At 37.8% G+C, this 26,144-nt stretch overlaps 1 protein-coding gene across 11 annotated transcripts in view; it reads left to right on the top strand.

The window, feature by feature from the left end:
• The first annotated feature begins 4,231 nt into the window (after positions 1-4,231).
• Positions 4,232-26,144, top strand: part of baz2ba (bromodomain adjacent to zinc finger domain, 2Ba) — a 329,006-nt gene continuing 307,093 nt past the window's right edge. For 7 of the 11 annotated variants that reach the window (XM_059647305.1, XM_059647303.1, XM_059647298.1 and 4 more), the window contains exon 1: positions 4,233-4,481. The gene's annotated coding sequence lies outside the window, so the exon portion shown is untranslated. Of the gene's footprint in view, positions 4,482-5,449; positions 5,668-26,144 lie in introns of those variants that run through there. The other 4 variants (XM_059647300.1, XM_059647299.1, XM_059647301.1 and 1 more) reach the window with 3 other exon arrangements.

The raw sequence follows: 26,144 nt of genomic DNA, 5'->3' as shown, positions 1-26,144 counted from the left end.
TCTTCACTTCTCAAATGATCTTGATGGGCTTGAGGTGAAAGTTTTGTCACTTATCGAGTCAAAATGACTGAGGCAAGCTTTCCTGTGCAAACCTCTGCAGCTAATGTGATGGACGATGTTTTCTTTTGCCTTTCTTCCATGTTGTTTAGAACATTTTGGACCACCTTTTGTCTGGTGCCGGCACCTTGCATTACTGCTGTGGGTGTCCATACCAGGAGCAATGAGCTTGACTCAACCGATCTTTAGATCATGCAAGTCTCTCCACAACATCAAGCTGATGATTCATGGAGTGGTTCCTCAACTCTACTCTTTGCCCAAACGCTCACTGAATGTTTTTATTATGGTTAACTTATTCTTTCCAACAGGACATCAGTGTAAAAATGTAAAGAAAATAATCAGGAGATATGAAAGTATATGGAACATGTAGATATCATTCAGAGAGGAAGAAAATTACTTTGGTATTGTTATTATTGATCATTCACTAAAAGGATGGAGTTAACAATGAAGTTATTATCATTGAGGCTAATCAGGTATGGAGTTCTGGGGAGCATATATTTTCATAAACTGAAATAAGTGACTTTAATCATATACAACTAAGAAATCAGTACCATTGCTTAAGATTTTAGGCTCTTTAACATCGAAAGAAGATTGAAGACAACTTTAAAAAATTAAACAGACAGTTACTTAGGAACTTTCATTCTGTTTTTAAGATAATTGGAGGTAAAGCATGATGCATGGTTTTAAAATAAGAATCCACATAACATAAATTTAAGCAGGGTATTTAACTTTGACTATGATCCTAGAACAACAGATCACAAGTAAAGGGCTAGGCCTCACTGGAGGCAAAACAGACTTCACGAAAAAGTTAATTCTGTATGAATAAAATTATTAGATGGATAAGCACATGTTTAAATTTAGAATTAAATGTTAAAGTCAAGATTGGGTGGAGATTCTGCTCAATTGTGCAACAGGCCGAGATGTATAGTAAGTTTATCATTCAGTTCAGAATCAATGATCTATGTTCACTTCAGGTTTTCCAGTGGGTATGCCTTGAAGGCATAAGGAACTTGCATTGACATTCCCCCATGTTGTAAGTCTTATTATGACAGTAATCTGGGGACATGTCTTTCAGGTGGGGTCTGGAAATTCTGATGAGTTCTCCATTTAATGCCACGGTATATATTTTTAAAAATTTGAGCAAAACATACCTGCAAATTAATCAAAACTAAAAATAATTAGAAAACTGTGCTGACAGTCCTTTTGGTGAGAAGTTTTGGTATTTTGGTGTGTTGGCAAGAATCTTTAATTTACTTCATTGGATTTGATGTCTTTTATTCCATTTCAACTTTAATGCTGGAAGTCTCCTTTCAATCCACTTTGTCTCTTTAATACTTTAAAAATATATTTCCTGCTTTTTTGGAGTCATTAAATAGTGTCTTCCAGCACTTGGCCTGAAGCCTCGAAACAACAGTGCTTTAAGTGATCATCTAAATACTTCTTAAATGTTGTGATGATTCTTGCCTCCACCACCCTTGTAGGCAATGAGTTCCAGGTACACACAACCCTATGGAAGAAAAAAATGTCCTTAAATCCTGCTTAAATCTGTTGGCTTTTACCTGAAACTATGGCTTGTAATTGTCAATTCCTCTAAGTTGGGGCACCTCAGTCAAGTCCCCAGCCACTCAGCCTTCTCTGTTCTAAGGAAAACAACTCAAGACTGTCTAGATAACATGGTGTGAAGCTGGATGAACACAGCAGGTCAAGCAGCTTCAGAGGAGTAAGAAAGCTTGATGTTTCGGGTCGGGACCCTCCAAGACTATCTAGTCTCTCTTTATGGCTGAAACACTCCATACCAGGCAACATCCTGTTGAATTTCCTCTGTACCCTCTCTGGTGCACTCCCATTCTCTGTCTACTGTCGCTAAGCTGATTTTAAATCCAGTTTGCAAAAATTACCCTGTATCCCATGGACTCTTACCTTCTTAACCAGATTCCCATGCAAGATTTAAACAAAAGCCTCACTGAAGTCCAGGTAGACGTCATCCACTGCACTACCCTCTTCCACGTATCTAGTCATCTCCCGAAAAAATTCAACCAAACCCTGTCAGTCATGATCTTCTGCCTTTTACTCCTGGTATATCACTTAATCGGCACCAGGCAGCCCCTCCAAGAGGTTATCGTTCAGTGTGAACCTTGCTCGTGACAATTAGTGGGAAATCAGGGAGAAATGATTCAGCCCTCTCATAACATTCATTTACGTGCATTTCAAAAAAGAGATCCCTGGTCATTTTTTCTCTTCCTAACACAGAGCGTTATTCACTGGATAACCCACAAATCTGCTGTGTGAGTCCAAGCAATACTTCCCTTTAAACTTACATCAGATTTTCTTTCATAATTCAAAAATTATTGGAATATCAACCTCTATTTATGTATAGTCATTTAGAAAATGAGATGTTATTATAGCTAGACATAATTAAAAGATTAATTGGAGGCTCTGTTTCACCTCTATTAACAATAGCCAACAACGATTTAATATCGCATGCTGTATTTTATATTTTCTGCTATATTGATTTGAAAGCTATAACATACCATTGATATATAGAACATAATTTCACCAAATATTCCTTCTGAGATGATTTAACTCATTCAAAAATTAAGTTGATATCTACATTCACAATTCAATAAGTTTTGCGAGAATAATAAAGGAACACTCATTTGATTTACGAGAAATCATAATTGCTATGGAAATGAAACCAGTGGTGTCCCAAAAAAGTCCTACTTATTTTTGGAATCATAAATGCCAAACAAGTACTTATTTTTGCAAAATAGAAATCTATTATCAATGGTATACATAGAATATATCAAGTAATCAGAATTCATTTGCCATGTATTTGCAGATAGTTGTGACAGACACTGTTACACATTCTTATTTTTTGCATATCTGTAAATTTCCAAGTTTCTGCCCTAAAAAGACTGAAACATTATCTTGACTAAATATTGTATCAGATAAGCAAGCAAATAATCTGTGTGATAATGCCATGGCAACACAAGAAATTAACATTTCATTAAAAGTAAAGATAACCATTATTTTAATGGCAGAATACATTTTATAGTAAGTTTAATTTTTTGCTGTTTGCGGAGATTCCCTCTACTATACTTAAAATCCCATTAACATTTATATGACACTCCTTATTTAAAGTTTCATTTTGATTAATTCCAATGTAACTAAAATTACTATCACAAATCCAGCTTTCAGTATTTTTAATAAGGAAACCTTCAATCTATATTGTTTCTTTAATGCAAATAATGAATAAACAAGTATCGTTAAAAACTGAAGCAAACTATGCACTCAGACTAACTGATATTCTTTACTTAATATAAAGGTAAGACATATATAGAAATGATCAGTATTTCATTCATGAGTCAAACGATATGTCAAAACATTCATTTTGAGCCTAACTATTGGGAGATATTGAAAGATAAAATGTTTGCAGCATTGAAGGCCATCCATCTCGTGGTGTCTGTGCTTACACCTAGCAAGAACTAAACAGTACCATTGAATTGTAATTGTATCTTGTTCAAATTAAATGTTTTTCAAACCAGTTTTTTGCTTTCTAATTTTAATGAAAATACTGCACAGTATACTGAAGCGATCAAATTTGTATTCCCGGAATGTAGCAGCGAAAAATCAATAACTGCCAGCACAGCGCAGCTGTCTGATGCAGATCTTTGGGTCAGTTTATGATCAAAAAATTTAATACCATATATGAATTAAACACTTCGTTTATTCTGCAAAGCAATCTGTATCTGCTGCATTTTGACAAAAAGTATACGTATCCCAAAATTATTTAAACCCCAAATATTTTCTTTCGAAAGGACTCGCAATTAAAGTAGCTTAACACTCCGCACCTTTCGCATATGTATGTGCTTGCATTGCAATCATTGTTATGTTACAAATGACCGCGGAAAAGGCTGAGCTGACATTCGCATCGCCTGCGAAAAAAGATGAGGAGCATTTATAATGAATTACAAGGCTTCACAATTCTCACGTACTCATACAGCCTGTAACCTTTAGGGAAAAAAAAGTTATTAAAAAAAATTCTCAGTTGATTGTTTGGAGGAAGATGAAAAAAACAGGGACGGGGGATGGTGGAAGGAGGAGAATTATAATCTGCTGTTTTTCTCTGCCGCTGGATGATAAGCTGTTGGTTTCATTTAGGAAAATGTTTCTTGTAGCAGCAAGTTTCATTGTTTGAGCCATGCCTGACGTCACCGGTTCGTGAACCACATGCATTGAAGCCGAAAAAGTCTCGGTCTCCCTCATAGCTTCTGGTGAATTAACGAATTCTCCCCTTTCTCCTCCCGCCTCAATTGAAAAAAAAGTTTCGAAACGAAAACAAGAACGTTAACAAATAATTCCACCATCTGTCCCTCCAACTCCCGACGTATCCGGAAGGGAAGTCGATGACATTTGCGGGCTAGGTGAGTTGCATTTTTCTTTTCGTCTTATGTGTTTTTCTTTCTCTTAGTTTTTGTTTTGCGGCGGCTGTGAAGAAAAAATAATTGATGGATGTTAGTTGTTGGGGGCGGGGGGGCGGTGTTTCCGTGTGAGAGAGGGAGAGGAATCGGTAAAAAGGTGAGGGGCTGGAGGAAACTCTTTGGCTGCTTGGTAACGTCCAGCCGCTCAGACTGAATCTTGTTCTCCCTTCACTTTGTGTCTCCAACCGTCTCTGTCTTACATGTCGCTTGAATCGGATCCTTTTGTGGTAGAGAGCGGCCCCAGGAGAAGGACTGTTTCTTTTCCTTTTAAAAAAAGCATCTCAACGGGCGCTAGTTTTCTTTTTTTGAGAAATTTCTATCCTCACGGCACTTAATGTTGACCGTGCAGTGTTTTGAAAATTTCTGGGAAGAGGTGCTTTATGTCCTGTTTGTGTTTCATCACCCCCCCCCCCCCGCAACCACCACCGGCCAGTGTTGTCCACCTCTCTCTTTCTCCCCCCTAGTTTATTTTCAAAAAGAAACTGAAAAAAAAACAAACGGGCACGGCAGAGACTGAGAGCGGCCCGGGCCGAGGCCGAGCGGCTGGGGTGGTGGTTTAAACCTGGAAAGGACGCTGGCCGTGTCCCGGAAAGGGTGCCTGGCTGGCGGGCGGGGGGCTGTGCCCCTTCCTCTCCCGTTTGTCCCGGACCACCACCGTCCCCGTACACCCACTCCCCATCTCCCATTGACAGCACGGTTGCCAGGTTAGGCCGGCCTGTGTCGGCCTAAACAACACGGCCCCGGCGTCACCCGTCACATCTGCGTCCCATCTCCTCCTCCCCGTCAGCACAGAGACACCAACATGGCTCATTCACATCAATTATACCATAACTCCATTTTTGTGTGTATGTATGTTTCATATATTCTGGTGGCCGGCTGCCTCCCGAACAACAAATAAAAAGCTTGACTGGGCTGTGGTGCAGATGCCCTGCCACTCTGGGTGCCCCTCAACTCTCTTCCACCCCCTCCCCCCGACTCTCTTTCTCTCCATCTCCCTCCCCTTGTTTTGTATCTCCGCCGCTTCCTTATTCAAGCCGGCTGCAGGCGAGTTGTTGAAATTTATCCCTTTGTGTATATTACAATATCCTCCATTTTTCTTTTCAAAAACAACAACCCTTCGCCATTTTGGGTAATGTGTTTTATTTTTGAAGCCTTTTGTTTAGAGGAAGGATTTTAATCCCCCCCTAAGTTAGCATGGTTTCTGGGACAGTGACGTCATGTAAAGTTTAGTTAGATTTGCCCCCTTGTATTTATGGCAATTTTTAAATCCTGCTCTTGAAAGGACTTTTGTTTTTTTTAACTGATTGTTAGTTTCAGTTGAATCAGTTTTCTTTGCAAAAATGAAACTGTAGGGGAACTTTATAAAGCTTTATTTTGGGTTTAGAATGACAAATAATACATTTCTGATAGTAAATTTAAGTACTTTGTGGAGAAGGACCACTACTGTTCCTTTGTCAGCTGGAAGTCTGTACGTGTACGTTTTTAAGGAAAGGAATTTTTTCAATGTTATGCATAAGTGAGTTTGTTTAAAATATACAAACATGATTATGAAATGAATAATCAGTGATATCCAGTACTTGCAATGAATATAGTGTCATAGCCATGGAAATGTGAATATTTTGCCTAAATATATGGTGGTATTTGAGGTTTTGGTTAAAGTTTTTTTATTAAAATGTGGAAAGTATTGAAAAACTGTATATTTATTAGTATGAATCTCAAGTAAAATGTATAAGCAATAAAATTATATATACTAAGAACATTTTTAAGAGCTTCTTAAACTTCCAAGGTTAACATTTTCTCCTGAGCTCATTTTTGGTCCCTACATAATGTACATTACATTGGAGGTCCACATTATTTCTAATGATATTTGCAACTCTGATTATGTATTAATTTCTGTATTAACTTTGAAATACTATATATGTGTTTCCTTTTAAATAAAGGTGCTGATATCAACACAACTGCATAACCAAAGTTGGTAGTAAGAGCAAAGTTTTTTTTTAAGAAATGAATTTGTCTTAAGATTTTCTGTATTACCTCTGGCTATGTTTTCTTGTCAGATCAGTGCGAGTTCAAACAACGTAGTATTGTTAAATTTTTTCATACCAGTGAACAATAGAATTCTCTCTTCATTGTACAAAGTTTTGAGCCATTTGCCAGAAAAATAATAAAAAAAAGAAAATCAAGTTGAAATACCAGGTGGAAATTACTGCATTTTAAATTGAAAATATTGTTAGAGCTTTTAAGTGGTTTTGTGGTTTTACGAGCTACCATATTTTTTAAAGTCTTTGTAGTGGGGTATTTAAAGACATGTAGAAAAACTGCTTCATCATTTTTTATATGTAAACTTCTATTTTCACAAGGGAATGCACTGTAACAGGATACTTGAATATTAGTAACAAATCCATTCCGTTGGTTACTCTGATCTTTAGTTTTTTTAAATGTAAAAGCTCAAACAGCAGATGGCTTTAAATTATACATGCAACAAAGGCCTGCAAGATTTGGCAGATTAGGCAGGGGAAATAAGCAGATCAAAGAAAAATAAAATATTGCTTGCACAATAGTCATATTTCTTCTACAGAGTTGTTTGAAATTTGTATTGTTGGGTATTTATTCAATTTTATTTACACTTTAACTGATGGTCATGTGTGATTTGGGTTTGATGAGTGGTCACTCTATATTATTGTTTGATTATATTGCTGATGTATAAGTCTTTTTTTGTAATCAAAGCTAGTTAGTAAAATAGCTTGAAGTTTACAACCGCACTTCTTGAATCAGAGCTATATTTTAAGAATTTTTTAAAGAGCTACATTAGCAATCAGATGAATTTTGCAGCTGAAATGTGATGTGCAATGGGCTTCGGATCGGTATGACAGGTCGGCACAACATTGAGGGCCGAAGGGCCTGTACTGTGCTGTAATGTTCTATGTTCTATGTGCGCATGCTTTTATTTCATATGTATACCACATCTCTGCTGATGAAAAAATATCAATTGCTCCCTTTCCTTTGAGTTGTACTGTATCATCAGCTTGGCATGAATAAATGTGGATTCTGAATCATTGCATTTTAAACTGAAAAGGAAAAATATTTTGCTGGTGTTTAATATTCATTCTTTTGATCATGTAAAACTGAGAATTGAACTACAGAATCGTAGTACTGATCATAGTTTTGACAGTAGTATAGTATTAACATGCATTCAGGCTCTGTAAGTGTCTGTACATAATAGTCTTCTGTTACTTATTGGAAATATTTGTGTGAAAATTGCAGCATTAATGGTCATATTGATAATTATCGTCTGGTAAAATTTTTATTAGTGTGCTATGCTTAACCACAGAAAAGGTACAGGGTATTTCTTTGTTTAGCTGTTTTGTTTTGTCAGACCAAATGTGAAGGAGCAGATGTTTTGCCAAACATCCTGATGTGCTCGTTTCCTTTTGGGAGTATATGACTTTTTCTTCTGATACATTGAATTGACAGCTGCTTGATTTCATGGAGTTGCTAAGAACCCATTAGTGGTGTCATTGAATTGAAACAGAACAGTCACTCCCAGCTTGAATTGTAATTCCAAGTGTCTCCAATTGTACTGCAAATACACAACAAGATTTTACTATCACATCTTGATGAAGTCTGTTTACAACATACTTGTTTTGCAGTCAAGATGGATGGGATAAGCACAAGCTTTAGTTGGATTATAAGACTGTAGAAATATATTTTTAGTACATTAGCCAGTAGGAAATGTCATTATGAAAAATAATATTTGCAAAGTGATTAATTCACATGCTAATAAGTCACTTTCAGGTTATTAATCGATGCATCCAAGCAGTATATCACTAATATTATTGTGTATTTTATAACAGAAGTAATTGCATCAGTTCCTTTTAGCAATTGCCACTTGTGCCTAATAAGGTAAAATATGCTGAGCAGAGTCATTTTGAGAGGTGAAATTGAGTGGAAATGGTTTACAGAGAACATTACAGCACAGCACAGGCCCTTCGGCCCTCAATGTTGTGCTGACCTGTCATACCGATCTCAAGCCCATCTAACCTACACTATTCCATGTACGCCCATATGCTTATCCAATGATGACTTAAATGTACCTAAACTTGGCACATCTACTACCATTGCAGGCAAAGCATTCCATTCCCTTACTACTCTCTGAGTAAAGAAACTACCTCTAACACCTGTCCTATATCTTTCACTCCTCAATTTAAAGCTGTGCCCCCTCGTGCTCGCCGTCACCATCCTAGGAAAAAGGCTCTCCCCATCCACCCTATCTAACCCTCTGATTATTTTATATGTTTCAATTAAGTCACCTCTCAACCTTCTCTCTAATGAAAACAGCCTCAAGTCCCTCAGCCGTTCCTCGTAAGACCTTCCCACCATACCAGGCAACATCCTAGTAAATCTCCTCTGCACCCTTTCCAAATCTTCAACGTCCTTCTTATAATGCGGTGACCAGAACTGTACGCAATACTCCAAGTGCGGTCGCACCAGAGTTTTGTACAGCTTCACCATAACCTCTTGGTTCCGGAACTCGATCCCTCTATTAATAAAAGCTAAAACACTGTATGCCTTCTTAACAGCCCTGTCAGCCTAGGTGGCAACTTTCAAGGATCTGTGTATGTGGACACCGAGATCTCTCTGCTCATCTACACTATTAAGAATCTTACCATTAGCCCAGTACTTTACCTTCCGGTTACTCTACCAAAGTGCATCACCTCACACTTGGCTGCATTAAACTCCATTTGCCACCTCTCAGCCCAGCTCTGCAGCTTATCTATGTCTCTCTGCAACCGACAGCATCCTTCGTCACTATCCACAACTCCACCGTCCTTAGTGTCGTCTGCAAATTTACTAACCCATCCTGCTATGCCCTCATCCAGGTCATTTATAAAAATGACAAACAGCAGTGGACCCAACACCGACCCTTGCGGTACACCACTAGTAACTGTTGTCCAGGATGAACATTTCCCATCAACTACCACCCTCTGTCTTCTTTCAGCAAGCCAATTTCCGATCCAAACTGCTATATCTCCCACAATTCCATTCCTCCGCATTTTGTACAATAGCCTATTGTGAGGAACATTATTGAACGCCTTGCTGAAATCCGTATACACCACATCAGCCGGTTTACTCTCATCTACCTGTTTGGTCACCTTCTCAAAGAACTTAATAAGGTTTGTGAGGCACGACCTTCCCTTCACAAAACCGTGCTCAGTATCCGTAATCAATTTATTCTTTCCTAGATGAGTATAAATCCTATCACTTATAACCTTTTCCAACAACTGAGGTAAGGCTCACTGGTCTATAATTACCAGGGTTGTCTCTACTCCCCTTCTTGAACAGGCGAACCACATTTGCTATCCTCCAGTCATGGTGGCACTATTCCTGTAGAATAGTTTACTCAGAATGTAGGGTATTTGGGATCACATACCTGAATTATCACCTGTATATTTAAATTGTTGCCAATTATCTGCGTATTTAATTGAAAATAATTTCAGTCTGCGAGAGTTTGAATGCATTGGAGAAAAAGAACTAATTGTAAACATGAATAAACAGTGTTCTTGCTGGAATGATTGAAGATGTGTTTTTGTAGATTCAAACTGAATGATATGTAACTGCTTCTCCTTTTAAATGTTTTTTTCAGAACTGAGATTTCAAAGCTCAGCCAAATGAAATATTCCCATTAACAAGATATATTTTGTGGGTGTGTCTTGCTGCATTTATGCAAACTGTTCAGCGGTTGTTTAGATATCTCTGGCATCAAAAACATGATCATGAAAATACTCAGACTGTTGTACTTTGTATTAACAGAATCTTTTACCATAAAATAAAATGATTGATGTGAAAGTTATTGCTATCCTTTGAGTTTTTGGTGATGTGAGCTTAGAAGTTATGCCTGTGTACAATTTGTTTCTGGCCTCTGCCCTTTACATTTTATGCCAACTTTGGGAAATCTGGTGATGTAATCTCTGCAGTTTCAACTGTGAAAAGAAACTGTTGCTTTTTATCTTAGTTTTGAGATGTGGTTCAGTTAAATTTCTTAAAGCTTATTCTGGCTTCCTACACAGGTTGATGCTACTTGTCAGTTTTCTCCTTTTTATGACTTTTACTCATTTGATATTAAATCCAAGTCTCTCATATAAGTCCAGAAACAGAAGCAGTACTGGACTGTTCAATCCATTGAGCATTCTCTGCCATTCAGTAAGAACATGGCGGATCTACTTTTGGCACTAACTCCACTCTCCTGATTGTTTAACCGCTCACCCAACGCATAACCCTTGACTCTCTTGTCAAACTCATCCTGCTCTGTCTGGAGGAGAATTCTGCTAACTATGTTCTGAGAGAAGAAATTTCTTCTTATCGTAGTCATAAGCTTGAGACCAAAAGAACTGTAGATGCTGTAAATCAGAAACAAAAATAGAAATTGCTGGAAAAGTTTAGCAGGTCTGGCATCATCTGCAGAGAGAAATCAGAGTTGACGTTCCCAGTTCTGAGGAAGGGCCATTTGACCTGAAACATTAACTCTGATTTCTGTCCACAGATGCTGCCAGATCTGTTAAACTTTTCTACCAATTTGCATTTTTGTTTTAAACTTGAGAATTTTTAAAAAACTCTTGTTCTCTCTCCTAGATTCTCTCATGAGTGAATACATATCTAAGTAATGACCCTATGAATCCTCCACCAAATTTTGCACGTTTCAAGAAAATCATCTCTCATTCTTCTAAATTCCAGTGTGTGTAGGCCCAGCTTGTCCAACTTTTCTTCACTAGGCAATCTTTGTTTCAGGAATCAGCCTACCTAGTCTGCTCCAAATTGCACCCAGTGCAACTGTACCCTGGCTCACATAGTGAAACCAAAATTTTGTACGCGGTATTCAGGATGTGCTGCATTCATTCATTCATTCTCTGGGATTTTTCTTGGAGCCCAGATCTTTGTAGTTGTATCACTGTGTGCACCCTGCCTTACTGCTTACACTTTCTTCTGTGTCTTGCTGTAGAGATTGAGACAGTTGATGAGATGATCATACCTTTTTTAAAAAGTTATAATTACAGTAGTAATTTGTTTTGCCTTGAATAAATTGCACTGGTGTACAGATTCTGTTTGATGAATATTATTTATATATTTGCAACATTAAAGTATATTTGCAACTTGTTTAAATTGAGATTAATCTTCTCCATTTAAAAAAAAAAGTCAAATTGCTATATTTTGTGGGTTGAGCTGCTCTTTGTTGGCTAACCGAATTTCAGTCTGAGTGTCTGACACTAGTATGTTACGGTAACCTACCAGCATTAATTTAAGTAATTTAGTAAACCAGCTCTTCATAGCTGAAATAATAACAGAATGTTGTCAAAACAATGATCTGTTCTTATCATTTTTTTGAATTAAATCTAAATCAAAATATTTTTCTAAAAATACTGTTGTTTACTTGTAAGAACTGCCTAATGATGTAAGTTTAGAATAATTAAACAAGATATGATTCTGAAATTGATTAGTTAAATGCAGTCTTTGGTAATTTTCCTGTAAACCGTGTCACTTGGGAGGTTTTTGGGTTTATTTTTGATAGGAAATTATAAAATTTAGTTCATTTGCTTCCAATGGCTGAATTTTAAAGCAGAATTCCTAGGTTTTATTCTGTTGATAAACTGCTAATAAGACAAAAAATGACAGACATTTGCTTACCTGTGAACATTATTTTTTACAAACTAGAAAGATAGAGTCTACTGTGACAGGAGTGATCTTCACTTGTTATAAGCAACGGTTCATGTAGACACTTCTTCTCAGAATGCGGTTGAATAACAGCCGCCTCGTATATTGTGTTTGTCTTTTGCTACATATCTTCAGTGGCCTGTAACTGTCCTTGGATCTTCTACAGAGAAATGAAAAATCAAACAAGTCAGCAGTTCTTGCGGGTACTTTCACTGAACTGAACTGAACTGAATTTTGAAACAAAAGAAGAGATATCCAGAAAGCAGTGATTTTAGTACTGATCACTGCTAGAACTGGCAAACGAAACAGTGTACCTTCAGCTCACTTTTTCCCCTTCCCCATCCTATTGCTAAGCTTTATGTTGATACAAAGCACGAAACATTGAGTTGCCATGACCTGTTTGAGTTGGGAATGTGAGCCTGCTCAGCTGCTATGGATAATTCAGATGAAAGAGTCCAGTGTCTAGGAGTAATGTCCAGATCATATACGTCAAGTCCGCCACCTCTTGAGAGGCATCAGGTTAATTACTACTGTGGCATTTTTGTGCAGGCGTAATTGGATTTTAACTTTTATTTCAATTCTTACCTTTTTCTACAAGCGTTTACTCATTAATCAAATAAGCAGGACGCCTGCTGAGGACAGAGAGGTTCATCAAATTGGCGTTTGGTTTGGTGTTTAAAAACGATGCAGAGACGCTTCATAGATGGGCAGAAATAAATCTGAGGTCTTTGTATCCAAATCCTAGAGGTTAATACTGTATAATTCAGTGTCCTTCTGTTTTGAATGATTGATGTTTTTCTTTAAGGATTTGAAGCAAGATGCAAGTCTTCCAGTAGGTCATGAATGACACCTTCTGATTGGTTGAATTGCAAAGAGGGTTTGGGGGGAGGGGAGGTTTTGGAGTATTCTGCAGAGATTGCTGATTTTCCCCGAGATCATTGTCATATTGCCTGTGCTGTTAGAAGAACATCCAAATGATTGACGTCTCCTGCTGTGGTAATGGGCTGGTGTTTCAAATGCCAGTAGTTCTGCCTGTTTGTACTGCAGTTTAATGCCATTTGCACTCTTAACACAGCTATCATGTATTACATGAATAAACTACTGAGATTTTACGTCATTAATAATATTGAGACTTTACTGTGGGAGGAATATTCTCATAATTTAACATATAGAAAGCGTATATCATTTGCGAGTTTGTAAACACTTGCATATCAAAACTGCATTGGGTAGTAAGTTTTATTGATCATCATCATTTAAGAATCTGGTCACTTCTGTCACATAGCCTTTCTTTTCTGCTGTGCTGGCAGCATGGCTTAAATTTTGAATTAGAAATGTAAATTTAATGCACAAAGTGGTGAGACAAATAGAAATGCATAGTGGAACAGAGCTCATTGTATTATAGTTTATGGTCTGAAGGAAATAGAAAAAAAAACTGATTATTTTGACTGGGTCAGTAGTTAAAAATTTCTTTGCCAGGCCTTGTGCAGTTACTCCTTGGTCATCTTTCTGAATTACGTGGATGACTATTGATAATTTAATTATTATTTGTGAAATAGTGACCTTTGGCCAGGATGTTTAAATAGATCTTTGAAGCCTCAAACCAAAGATCAATTTATAAGCTGAGTATAAAAAGTGAGCCACCTGTCTAGATATTTGACATTTTGAAATGTGGAAAAAAAAGTAATTCATATCAGGCTAATGTGGCATGGCTTATTAAATTAATTAATTCTATGAAAATGCCTTCAACCACAAAGTATTCTAAAACCTGTCAAATTCAGTGCCCTTGATGTAAAGAGCTCATCAAATTCATTCGGAGCACTTTGGCTTTGGCATCATTGTGAGGATTCACTTTTGGATTAAATTTCGTGCTATGTTTTCAGAATCATTCTTTCACAACAAACAGTCTTTCTTTCCATCCATTGAATTGAATATTTTTGAAATGGTCCGATGACATTATACACTTAGAACATAGAACATTACAGCACGGTATAGGCCCTTCGGCCCTCAATGTTGTGCCGACCTGCCATACCAATCTGAAGCCCATTTGACCAACAGTGTTATCAAGCTGCCCTTATTTAATGATAAATCTGCTAACTGATACTTAGTTTGGGTGGAGCCAGGTCTGCTCATCTCCTGACCTCAATTTAAAGTACAGTCTTGGTTCAAAAAATGGACAAAAGAGCTGAATTCCAAAGGTGGTGTTAGAATATTGTTCTTGACAACAGTGCTAAATTTTACTGAAGGTGGCACCAAAACTAGAGTCAGTGGGAATTGCAGGCAAAACTCTCCACTGCTTGGAGTCATACCTGACCATCTCTAACAAAAGAGAATGTAGCCAGCAGCCTATGATGTTCAATTCTATCACTGGTACTAACAACCCCCAACGATTCCCACATCGCCATGCTGGAGGTTACCATTGTCATTTTTTCTTGTCTGTTAGTTGCTGTGTTTGCATTTAGTCTTTAAATGTTATTGGCTCCTAACAAGACAGTAACAGGTGTGATTTATTTACAGGTGACTTTTTATCTTCCTGGTTAAATGGGGTATCAATGTGTCCAATGCTAGCGAGTTGTATTCTTTACAAAGGCCACGAGAATGTCTAACTGTGATTGTAGATCCGCAACTTCACTCCCATCAAATTTCATCTAGCAGTTATCATGGACGTGCTTGATAGGTCGGTGTGGTTTTGCATTTAAAAATTGCCGTTGACTTCAGTTTTGTCCTGTTGGCCATACAGGTTAGTAGCACTGTAAATCACACTTCTCATGACCTGTGGGAATCAATTATTTTTATTTCAAAGCTTTCCAATCACTAGCTTGATTGCTGAGCACGCTGAAATTGAATGACTGCGTGATCCATGTTGGCAATGTGGCTTAAAGGGTCCACATGTTTTTGCTGCTAACAGTTGATGCATTGTTTGATACTAGTGATTTTTGACATCTGTCTTTTGGTCTCCTCCAAGCAAATTGGTTCTCTACCACAACAGCAGACATTTTTATTCGATGAAGCACCTACACTGATTAGCTGTTGCTTTGAAATCTTTGCTGTACTCATGTTTGGTTTGGTTCACTTAAGTATATTTACGTGTATTGTATTTCTGACTGTAATCTTTCTGATGTAATTCATCCCAATATATGCTTCTCGAGTTCAGGCTAGTTGCTCTTACTTGCTCTTGTGGAATGTTTGTTCTTGGCATCTCCTTTAGAATGGAGTCCTCCTTTCAGTCTTGCACTAGTTTCATGAATACCAAATTGAATTGCTGCATGGTAGTTGTAATAATTCTTTACTTCAAGTTGAGGTTGTGATTGTGAATATCCCAATTTTAAGTGAAGCATAATTTCCCTTAGGAATCAATATCACAGCCACAGTTAGGTTCCTGTGGACATTTCTTGCCCAAGAAAAAAATATTCCAATTGAAATATTATTCCCCACATGTGCAGCACTCCTCACTGAAATAACTTGTAAAAAAAAATCATTGAGCATAACAAAAATACTTGATCACAAGAGTCTCTATCTTAAGGGTACACCTTGTATTTTTCACCAAACTATGCCTGGAGACATGACAAACCATTTTATGGTACCTATGCACCTACATACACTATGGGTTTCTGTTTTTTTCTTTGCAGGCAGTCCTGAAATATTGAAGCCTGCTAGAGTCAAGAAGTGGGCCTTATTTCATAGAGATCAACAGTATGGACTTGCTTGTGAAGTAAAAACCATTGCTTTAGATACTTCTCAAATCTCCCTTCTTCAGAGCCTTTGTACTGGGTTTTGATTTGGAAAATTGGAATTGCCTTGATTGCAAGCATCTTTCCCCACAATGGTGTCATCAGGATGAATGATCTGATTAGATTAGATTCCCTACAGTGTGGAAACAGGCCCTTCGGCCCAACAAGTCCACACCGCTCCTTGGAGCATCCCACCCAGACCCATCCCCCTATAATCCAAACACCCCTGAACACTACGGGGAATTTTGCATGACCGATCCACATAGCCTGCACATCTTTGGACTGTGGCAGGAAACCGGAACACCCGGAGGAAACCCACTCAGACACGGGGAGAATATGCAAACTCCGCACAGACAGTTACCCGAGGCTGGAATTGAACCCGGGTCTCTGGCTCTGTGAGGCTGCAGTGCTAACCACTGAGCCACCATGCTGCCCTCAATCTGATGCCTAATGACTCCAAATAATATGCAACGTTGTACTAGGGACATTGCATGCAATGGCTTATAATGCATATGATAAGGATGGAAAGGAAGCGAACACATTGTTAACGCAATGGTGGTTGAAAAATGGGCATGTAATAGAATGATATTCAGCAGGGAGACTTAATGGGACATCTGTATTTGACAAGTCAGCAAATGTTATGGCTTTAGCTGGAAACCAGCGTTCGTACTACTTTTGTTGGAAGAATTTTCTTCGTTATTCACTATACGTGGCCTGATTTGTGAGGGCATATCTTAAACTGCTTTGTGTTGTGGCAACACTGCCTGTACTACTCGCTTGATCCCTTATATTGAGTTATAATTACTGGTAATTAAAAACTGCATTATCGAGCGGAAAAAATGTTAGGCTGACTTAAAAGGCAAATACAGGATGGTGTTGCTGAAAAAGAGCACTGTCTTATATGTATGGTAATACAAAAGCGTGGTTTTGGGGCTTGTTAGGGAAAATTAGGTCATATTATACTTTGGTTAGATTTATATGCCTTAATTTGTGGTTTATCTTAAAAGTGTATCTGTCAAGATGAATTTGTACATAATTGTCCTTCTGGAATCATTCAGTGGGGACAAGAAACAGATCAATTCCGCATTCAAATAAACCGTTCAATATTTGCAATGTTTAGGTTGTGAACAGAATAAGAGTGAAGTAGGACAAGATATGGCAGTTGCATATATTAATTAAAATGGACAGGTGAGATACCAGAATAGGAGTACTGGTGAAAAATTGTTTGTCCAGCTCCGTTTATTTATGTAGTTTGCCTGGAGCTGCAACAATTCAACAAGTAATTTTGTTCAGGGCTATGAGTTATTTCAATTCAAAAACACATTACGTAAGCTTTTTTTCCACCGTTGTGATTTATGAACGCTAATTATTATCTCTAATAAAGAAGAGGCTGAACAAGGTTTTTTTAAATTAGTAATCTGGAACAGTCATATGAATTCGTATGTGAATAATATTCCTTCGTTGTCATCTCTAGCAACTTGCTAAATCCATTTCCATTTTTAAAATATTTGCTGCTTATTTTTCAGTGTTCCATTCCACTAGAATATTTTGATATTCGAGGGGAAAAAAAACTATTCATATGGGTTGGAGAGTGAACTTTACTACTTGAAATAGTTAAGTACCGCAAATGTTGTGGATTATAAAGGAAACAAGTTTACGTAAAATAATACTGACATGAAAATCAGTACTTGTTGCAGAGCTGTAGAAACAGAGTTGAGGGCTTGCTGATTAAATTGTTACTTCTTTTTAGATGTCATTGAAATTGGAAATCCAATGCTTATTTTCCTTGGGTCAGGATGCAAAAGTTACTATACTTATTTACTATTCTGAGTTCTTTTTTGACTTTTTGACAGAATATTTCAACGAGACTGAAGTTTTCAATGAATTCTTCATAATGATGGAACAGTTAATGTATGGATAAATATATAATCCTCATTTCTGATTTTCCTGTTTTATTTGCATAATACTATGATAATACTGTGCTGCATATGAATCTAATTAAAAATAAGTTCAAATAAGATGATTAAATTGTGCTCTTTAATAGTAATATAATTTTGATTATCTACATATTTGTCCACAATTGCTTGAGTAGAATTTGACATGTGATCTTTAGTATCATGTTAATCTTTGAAACACTGACGAACTAAAGTTGTATTTCTTTGTCGGTAAATTGAAAGCATTTCACAAATGCTTCTTCAGAAAAGTAGAATGTTATCTTGCTGCTTCTGTGTAATTATATTAAGCCCCTTGTTGTGGGAGAGGGGGAGAAGAATAATGGATACGATTCAGGACTTCTTATACTGTTTCAGTCCTTTGGATTTAAGTCCTTGTTTTTTTAAAAAAAACTACAGACCACCACACAGTGGTCCAAAGTTTCTTGGTTTTGTAATTTTAAAAAAAATTCTAAACAAATTTTGTAGTTTGTGTTTTCTGGCTCTAATCTTTAAGGATTAGTTATTGTTACTCTCGTTTTAAAGTGATTTTTATGATTTTTGATTCTTGCTCAGCACTTTTCTTAATGTTTTTTGGTGCTTGGTTACAAGGAGGTTCAAATCAAATTTAAAAGTGCTGTAATGCTGGAGGTCAGACGGTGACAAAAAGCATGCTTGTGAGAGGCCATGTATTTTGAGAGCACTGATCAAGGCAGATTCCAATAACTTAGTCTGCCCAGGATTGAAAGTATCGGGTTAGCCTTAACTTCGCCTGAGTCAGATGACCATGGGCTCAAAGTTCCATTCTTGCACGTGAATTAGTGAATCTAGTGCGGTACCAACAGACTGCTTTGTTGGGAGATATAATATTTTTAGTGAGAAAACAACTGAAGCTTTGTTTGTTCTCTTTGGTGGCCAGGTGGAATGTTTCATGCATGTCTTCTGATATTTTGGCCAATATTTTATCCTCAACCCAGATCACAAAAACAAATTGCCTGGACATTTAATCTCATCCTTGTTTCCTTGGCATCATCCTTGTGAGAATGCACTGGGCAAATTAGCTGCTTTGCTTTCTGCCATTACAACACTGACTCTATTCTAGTAATAATGAATTACTTTTGAAGTGCTGTGGGATGTTCTGAGGTTCTGCAAGGAATAATATAAAAGATAAATTTGTTCTTTTAAGACAAATATTGTCAGCTTTTTACTTTTCAAAAATGGCCAGTATAATTGACACTCATTATGCAAGTACTGCCGCAAGACCCTTTTTAAGATTTGCTCACCCACTTCAATAGCCAATAGAATGCTGGTGCAGGAGTATCTGATGCTTGTAATTGCAATTGTAAATTGAGCCTAAGCTAATGTTTCTACTTTTGCTGATGAGGGACTTCATTAAAGTTCAGAGATTTTGTAGTTTTCACGACCGCACTTCATGCTAACAGTTGGGGTGAATATCTCATGCAACTAAGGTATAGTTATAAAATATTTGTTTGTCATGAAATCCAGAGGAATTTATATAGATTTTGGAGTCAGATATTTTGTTTCCTTGTGATGTAGTCAAAGACTATGTCCATCTTGCTGATTAAGACTACTTTTCCAAATTTCTTTTGCAGGGAAGTGGGGTGGAGGGGGTGGTTGTGGGGAAGGGCAGATTTAAGAATAATGCTTCTGGTGCCAAAAGCTTGGTATATCCTTTCTTGAACTAAATCTATTACCAGTGTGGCATCAGTGTAAATGCAGCTCATGGTAAAACCATCCAATTACCTCTTAAATGTGATGAGACTTTCAGCCTGTACCAATCCTTCAAACAGTGAGTTCAGGTTCCTACTACCCTCTCTGAATAAAGAATGTTCCCTATTTCCACATTAATCCTTTTCATCCACTCACTTGTAGTATGTAGGTGTCATTGGCTGCCCACAATTTATTGCTTGTCCTGAGTTGCTCTTAAGAGGGTTAGGGGGAGCTGCCTTCTTGAACTATTGCAATCCATATGCTGTAGGTGATCCCAAAATGCTGTTAGGGGTTGAATGCCAGAATTTTGACATGTTTACCATAAAGGAAGGAGATTAAATTTCCATGTCTCGATGGTGAGTGGTTTGGAGGGGAACCTGCAAGTAATGGTGTTTCATGTGTCTGCTGCCCTTGCCTTTCTGGATGCTACTGGTTTGGAAGGTGCTGCCTTAGAAATTTTGGTGAATTACTGCAGTGCATACCACTGCTACCGACCATTGTTGATGGAATGATTTTGTTTGTGGAAGTGGTGCCGATCAAGCATGGATAGTATCAAGCTTCTTGAATGATGTAGGAGCTGCATTCATTCAGACAAGTGGGAAGTACTCCATCACACTCCTGACTTGTGCCTTGTAGATGGTGGATAGACTTTGGGGAGTCAGCAGATAAGTTACTTGATGCAATATTCCGAGCCTCTGATCTTCTCTTTATACTCGCTGTATTTGTTTGAGGGCTCCAGTTAGGTTTCCGATCAATGGTAACCCCAGGATGTTGATAGTGTGGGATTCACAGGTGGTAATGCATTGATTGTCAAGGGTGGTGTCTCTTATTGGAGATGGTTATTGCCTGGCATTTGTGTATTGCAAATGTTACTTGCTGCTTGTCAGCCCAAGCCTGGACATTGTACAGTTCCGGTTCATTTTGAACGTGGGCTGTTTCTGTAATTGAAGAGTTGCTAATAGTGCTGAACGTTGTGCAATCAGCAGGGAACATTCCCACTTCTGACCTTATGATTTGAGGAAAGGTCATTGATGAAGCAGCTTCCAATCGTTTTGGTTTCTGATCTCTTTGTTAAGGTATACAAGTTGTCTTTATGTACTCTGTCAGCTTCACATAATTTTATGAATTAAGCCATCCTTCTGCTAATAATGGAAAACATGCTCTATGTCGTCTTAAACATCTGTTGATCTGTCCTAGAAGCTTTGCAGTTCGTGGTCTATCTGTTCCTCCACATTGCTTAGAGCGCTCTCATCTACTGTATGGGAGATGCAACAGGGAAGAGAATATAATGTATAACCTCACCCTTCTCTGAATTTAATTCCATGTTCACAACTGACTGTTCCATCTGTGTATCATGTTGATGCTGCAGCTTTTCTCTTAGCGGTCAACCACTTGATTAATTTTATCAAACTGCAACCCTTTTTATCTTGTCCCTTAAATTTTTGTCTAAATCAGTAACACAAATTGCAAAGAGCAGGAAAAGGACCGAACTATATGGAGCACCAATACTAATTGCTTTTCAATCTTGGAAAAGCTGGTCAAACATTTCTACTTTCTTCGCTAAACTGGTTTTTGATCCAAATCCCCATACTGTCTTGGAAGCCAAAGGCGTTTACATTTTTCACCAGCCTTCTGGTGGGGCCTTTCTCAAAAGTCTTTTTAAAATCCATGTAAACTATATCCTTCATTCTGCCTCATTAACCTTATTTGTCACTTCAGTAAAAAGCTCACTTGGGTTAGTCAGACATGACCTTCCTTTAATCCATGGTGGCTTTCCTTGAATAATCTGTTTTACAAAAATTAAGATTTATATTGTACCTCAGGGTTCATTGCAGTAATTCACTCCCAACTGAAGTTTAACTAACTGCCCTATAATTACTCAGATCACTCCTTCCTCCTCCATGATAAATAATGGTACAACATTGGCAGGTCTCCAGATTTTTGGCACCACTCTTGGAGCAAGGGAGAATTGAAATGTAATGGCCAGATTTTCTCCCTTGTTTCTTAATAACAATCTCAAATGAACCTAGTGATTTTTAAACTACTTTGAAAGATGTCAAATCTCTTAATACTTGTTTTCACAATCTCATCCAGTATTTTGCACTCTTCCTTCCTAATTGTAATGACATTGCCAGTTTTTTCTTTATGTGAAGTTAGCAACCTATTTATTCAGTACTTTGTCCAACTTGTCCACCTCTATGAATGGTTACCTTTTTTGTCCCAAATAGACTCTGCTCTTTTCTTAGCTTTCCTCTTACTCTTTCTGTGCAACAGAACATATTTAGATTTTCATTGGTTTATTTATTTGCATTTTTTCATGTGTTCACTTGATTTTCCTAAGTTTCCTTGTATTTTCATCACTACACTTTCTGAATTCTTTTATGCATTCTGCAGAATTAAGCTCTCCAAACACCTTTTTTGATCTCATTTTACCCTCTACACCCAAGACCCTCTGGATTTTGTGATTCCTTCCTTCCCTTTTGTGGAAACATATTTACTTTGAATATCTTAAATCTCCCCCTTGCATGTCCCCTATTGCTGTGATACTCATTTACCCTAATGAAGCAATTTCCAGTCCACTTTTGCTAAATTGTTTCTCAGCGTAGTAACCTTAGCCTTCCCATAGCTTAAATCCCTTACTGTTATTCTGTCTGTTTTTCCATAACTATGCCAAGTCCAATCGAATTCTGATCAATACCACAGAAGTGGCCTCCCATTAATATTTCTTCCACCTTCTCCTAATTCATTCCCTCAGACTAGATCCAACATTGCCTTGCCCTTGCAGGGTTCAAAATTCCGAAGAAGGGTTGCTGGACCCGAAACATTAACTCTGATTTCTCTCCACAGATGCTGCCAGAGCTGCTGAGCTTTCTCAGCATTTTCTGTTTCTGATTTCCAGCATCTAGTTCATTTGGTTTTTTTTTCCTGCCCCTCGTTGGGCTTCCCACATACTGGTTCAAACTTCTGCAAAATACATTTCTGGAATTCTGTGTCCTCTACTGTTTACACTGTTTGCATTCTTCAGTTTGGTCTACCATCAATTTTAGATTGTAATATGAAATAAATCTTTCTTGTACTCTATTACATACATTTTCATTGTATCAAAGTTTGGAAACCTTACCTTTTCTTCTCTGTCCAGCCCCCTCCCTGCCTGCCCAGTCCCCCTACATGATTAAGTTAGAAAGTTGTTCAAAATGTACTGTTCAGTGTAAACTTACATCATGAAATATATTAAGTTCATGGCCTCAAAAAATCAGATCTGCCAGAATCTTATTTCCAACCCAGATCAGACACAAATCTGACCACTTGTTTTTCCTGGATTTTTCTGCTCAGCCATCTTATGCAGGATCCACCATGACAGAAGTAATGCAGCAAACCAACCACGGATTATGAATAAAGGTTGCAATGCCACTTTGACAACTATGGAGTGAAATTAAGTGGGTGATTGAGTGGGTCAAGTGACTGGATGAGGGAGGGTGTTAGTTTATAGCCAGTTTGGGTGTCCGTTGAAGTTGGATGCTGGATGGCTAGGTGGTCACCTAGCTAACAGTTAATACAAATAAGTTGGAACCCTCCAAAGTCTTTGGTTTGATTGTCAGGACTTTTCAGAGAAGTTCAGATACTGGGTAATTACCCATTGGAAATTTAAACTTCCTGAGCAGTGACTGTGTAGTTAATGCATTGTGATGTCCATCAGGATCTGATATGCATCTTCCAGGGTACGCCCTGTCTCCTGAGGATCTGGAGAGTGGAAAACCTGGGTCATGGAGTCATCTTTGGCATAGAAGGAGGCCATTCACTCAATTGAGTGTTTGCCAGCTCTCCTGAGCAATCCAGTCAGTCCCACTTGCCTGCTCAATCCCCATACTCCTGAAGTTTATTGCCTGAAAAATTTCCATTTACTGTCTCTTTGAAATCATTATTTCAGTTTCTATCACCAACAGGCAGTGTGTTCCTGATCATTACTGCTCACTTTCTAAAAAAAAAACTTCCTTCATTTCTCACAGCCAAAATCTTAAATGTGTGTCCCCTAGTTCTTGTACCATTTGCTAATGGGAACAATTCTTCCTTGTTTGCCTTTTATTTGGCCAATTACAACACTGTATACTTTTATCAAGTTTCTTCTCTGTCTCTTGCACTAGCTTTTCTAATCTACATTTGTTAATCAACTCTGCTTCCCCTTTTATCAGATTACTTTTTTAAAACGCGTCTGCAAGCTTTTCAAGCATCTTCACATACTTCCTAAAGTATGGTGACCAGAATTGGGCATAATACTTCAGTTGGGGCCTAACAAAAAAACGTTTATGAAGATTCAGTTTCCACGCTTTTGTTCTTGGTGCATCTATTTCTGAAGTCTAGTATCCCTTATATTTTGCTAACCACTTTTGATATATTCTGCCATCTTTAAACATCGATGCGTATGCACTGAGAGGTCCCTCTGCACTTGTAGACTTTTTTAGAATTGTACCATTTAAGTCTAGATTGCTTCTCACGATCCCTTTTGTCAGAATGCATCAGTTCACACTTTCGGATTGAATACCATCTTCAGCTCAGCTGTGCTTATTTTGCTACTCTGTCTATGTTCCATTACAAATGAGTTTGATCATCCTTGTAGTTTGTCACTCCTCCAAGTTTGGTATTATTTTTAAATTTTATCCTTTTTCCAAGATCAAAACCATTTGTATGTAGCAAAAAAATGCAGTGGTTCTATGAGTGATCCTTGGGGAACACCCTGGTTCACCATTCTTTCTAGTCTGAAAAATAACCATGTTATTATAACTCACTGTTTTTTGTCCTCAAATCAATTTTGGTCTGTTGGATTCTGACCCTCTTATTCTGTGTCTCTTTTAAGAACACCCTTTCTTAAAATCCATTTGATAGCATACTTTTTTGATATGATTTATTCTTATTTAACTGAGATATAGTGAAAAGTATTTTTTGCATGATAACCAGACAAATAATGCCTTACTTAAGTACTACATGGTAATAGAATAGATTGCAGTATATAATGTTATAGCTACAGAGAAGGTGCAAAGAAAGATCAGTTTTAATATATGAAAGGTCTGTTCATATATCTGATAATAGCAGGAAAGGAGCTGTTCGTAAATCTGTTGGTACCAGTTTTCAAACATTTGTGTCTTCTGCCTGATGGAGAAGTTGGGAGGTTGGGGGAAAAGAGTATAACTAGCATGGGAGGAGTCTTTGATTATGTTGGCTGCTTTCCCAATGCAGTGGGAAGTGTAGACCGAGATCTAGTGCATTCCCATTATCAACATTATAAGGTACTTCATTAAAAGAAATTAATTAATCAAATTGTGATATACCTTGTACAAATCCACTCTGGCCCTCCTTAATTAATTGAAATGCATACAAGGGTTGGTTGATTTTTGGTCCCCGGAATACGGATTCTGGCACCTCATCCACTACTGATGTTAAGCATACTAGCCTATAATTGCCAGAACTGTCCTTACATCCTTGAATTAAGGTCATCACCCTTCCATTCTTCTAGCATTTCCCTGATAGTTGAGAAGAGTGAAAGTTAAGCAAGTTTTTCTGATATCTCCACCTACTTCCTTTTCAAACCTGAGATGTAAGCCTTTCAAACCTGACAATCTATCAACTGTTGGTATTTTGCTTTCCACTCTGCCCTCACTTTTCTACTCTAACAAATTTATCTTTTTCTGTAACCACTTGGTATGGCCCCATGTGTACCAGGAACCTCTAATATCTGCCTGGTTTCTTATGCTTGCTGGTAGCAAGATACTGTTTTTGAAGGGAAAAGGGCTGACTACACTCCTGCATTTACCCGAGATCAATATTACTTTGCACCAGGTGTTCCTGAAAATTTTATCAGAGAGAAAATGTTGGCTGTTTTTATTTCCTCTGTAGCCCGATAACACTTGAGACCTATTCAAATACAGCCCACTTGAGCTTAGTAATCATTCACAAAAGTTGGAAGGTTCAATAACTTATTATAGCCCCCATCTCAACCTCTCAGTACTTCATCCCCTATATACTCACTCGCCACCCCAATCCTCTCACTTAGCCCTCCACACTTAACAATCTTCAGACCACTGTCAACGTGGCTTTGGGACCTATTTAACAATTCAACTTGTGAAAAGTAGCAACAATTCATGTAAGGAAGGATGTAGAGTGGCTTGAAATACTCTTCCTGCACTGAGGAGATTTCTCTTTGGTTTGCTCTGATGGACGCATTTGGGACAGGCCAAACTCTGAAAAATGCCAATAGGTAAGTGGGTTGTCAATCAGTCCATCAGTGCCATCAGTCAAATCTGTACTGACAATAATTGGAATTTTTAGGCCTCTCTCATTATTTGTGCAGCTTTTCACTGTTACACCAGTGGCTACACTTCATTTAGAAAAAATCAATACTTAGCAACATTCTGAAGTTGTGAAAGAATGCAGAAACTATCTCCATGTTTTGCTGAGCAGCATTAGGAGGAACAAATGCTGAGCCAGGGAGTTGAGAAGGGATGATTGAAGGTTTA

Source organism: Stegostoma tigrinum, chromosome 7, assembly GCF_030684315.1.
Source record: "Stegostoma tigrinum isolate sSteTig4 chromosome 7, sSteTig4.hap1, whole genome shotgun sequence".
Classification (NCBI taxonomy): domain Eukaryota; kingdom Metazoa; phylum Chordata; class Chondrichthyes; order Orectolobiformes; family Stegostomatidae; genus Stegostoma; species Stegostoma tigrinum.
This window is presented reverse-complemented; position numbering and strand designations above follow the sequence as displayed.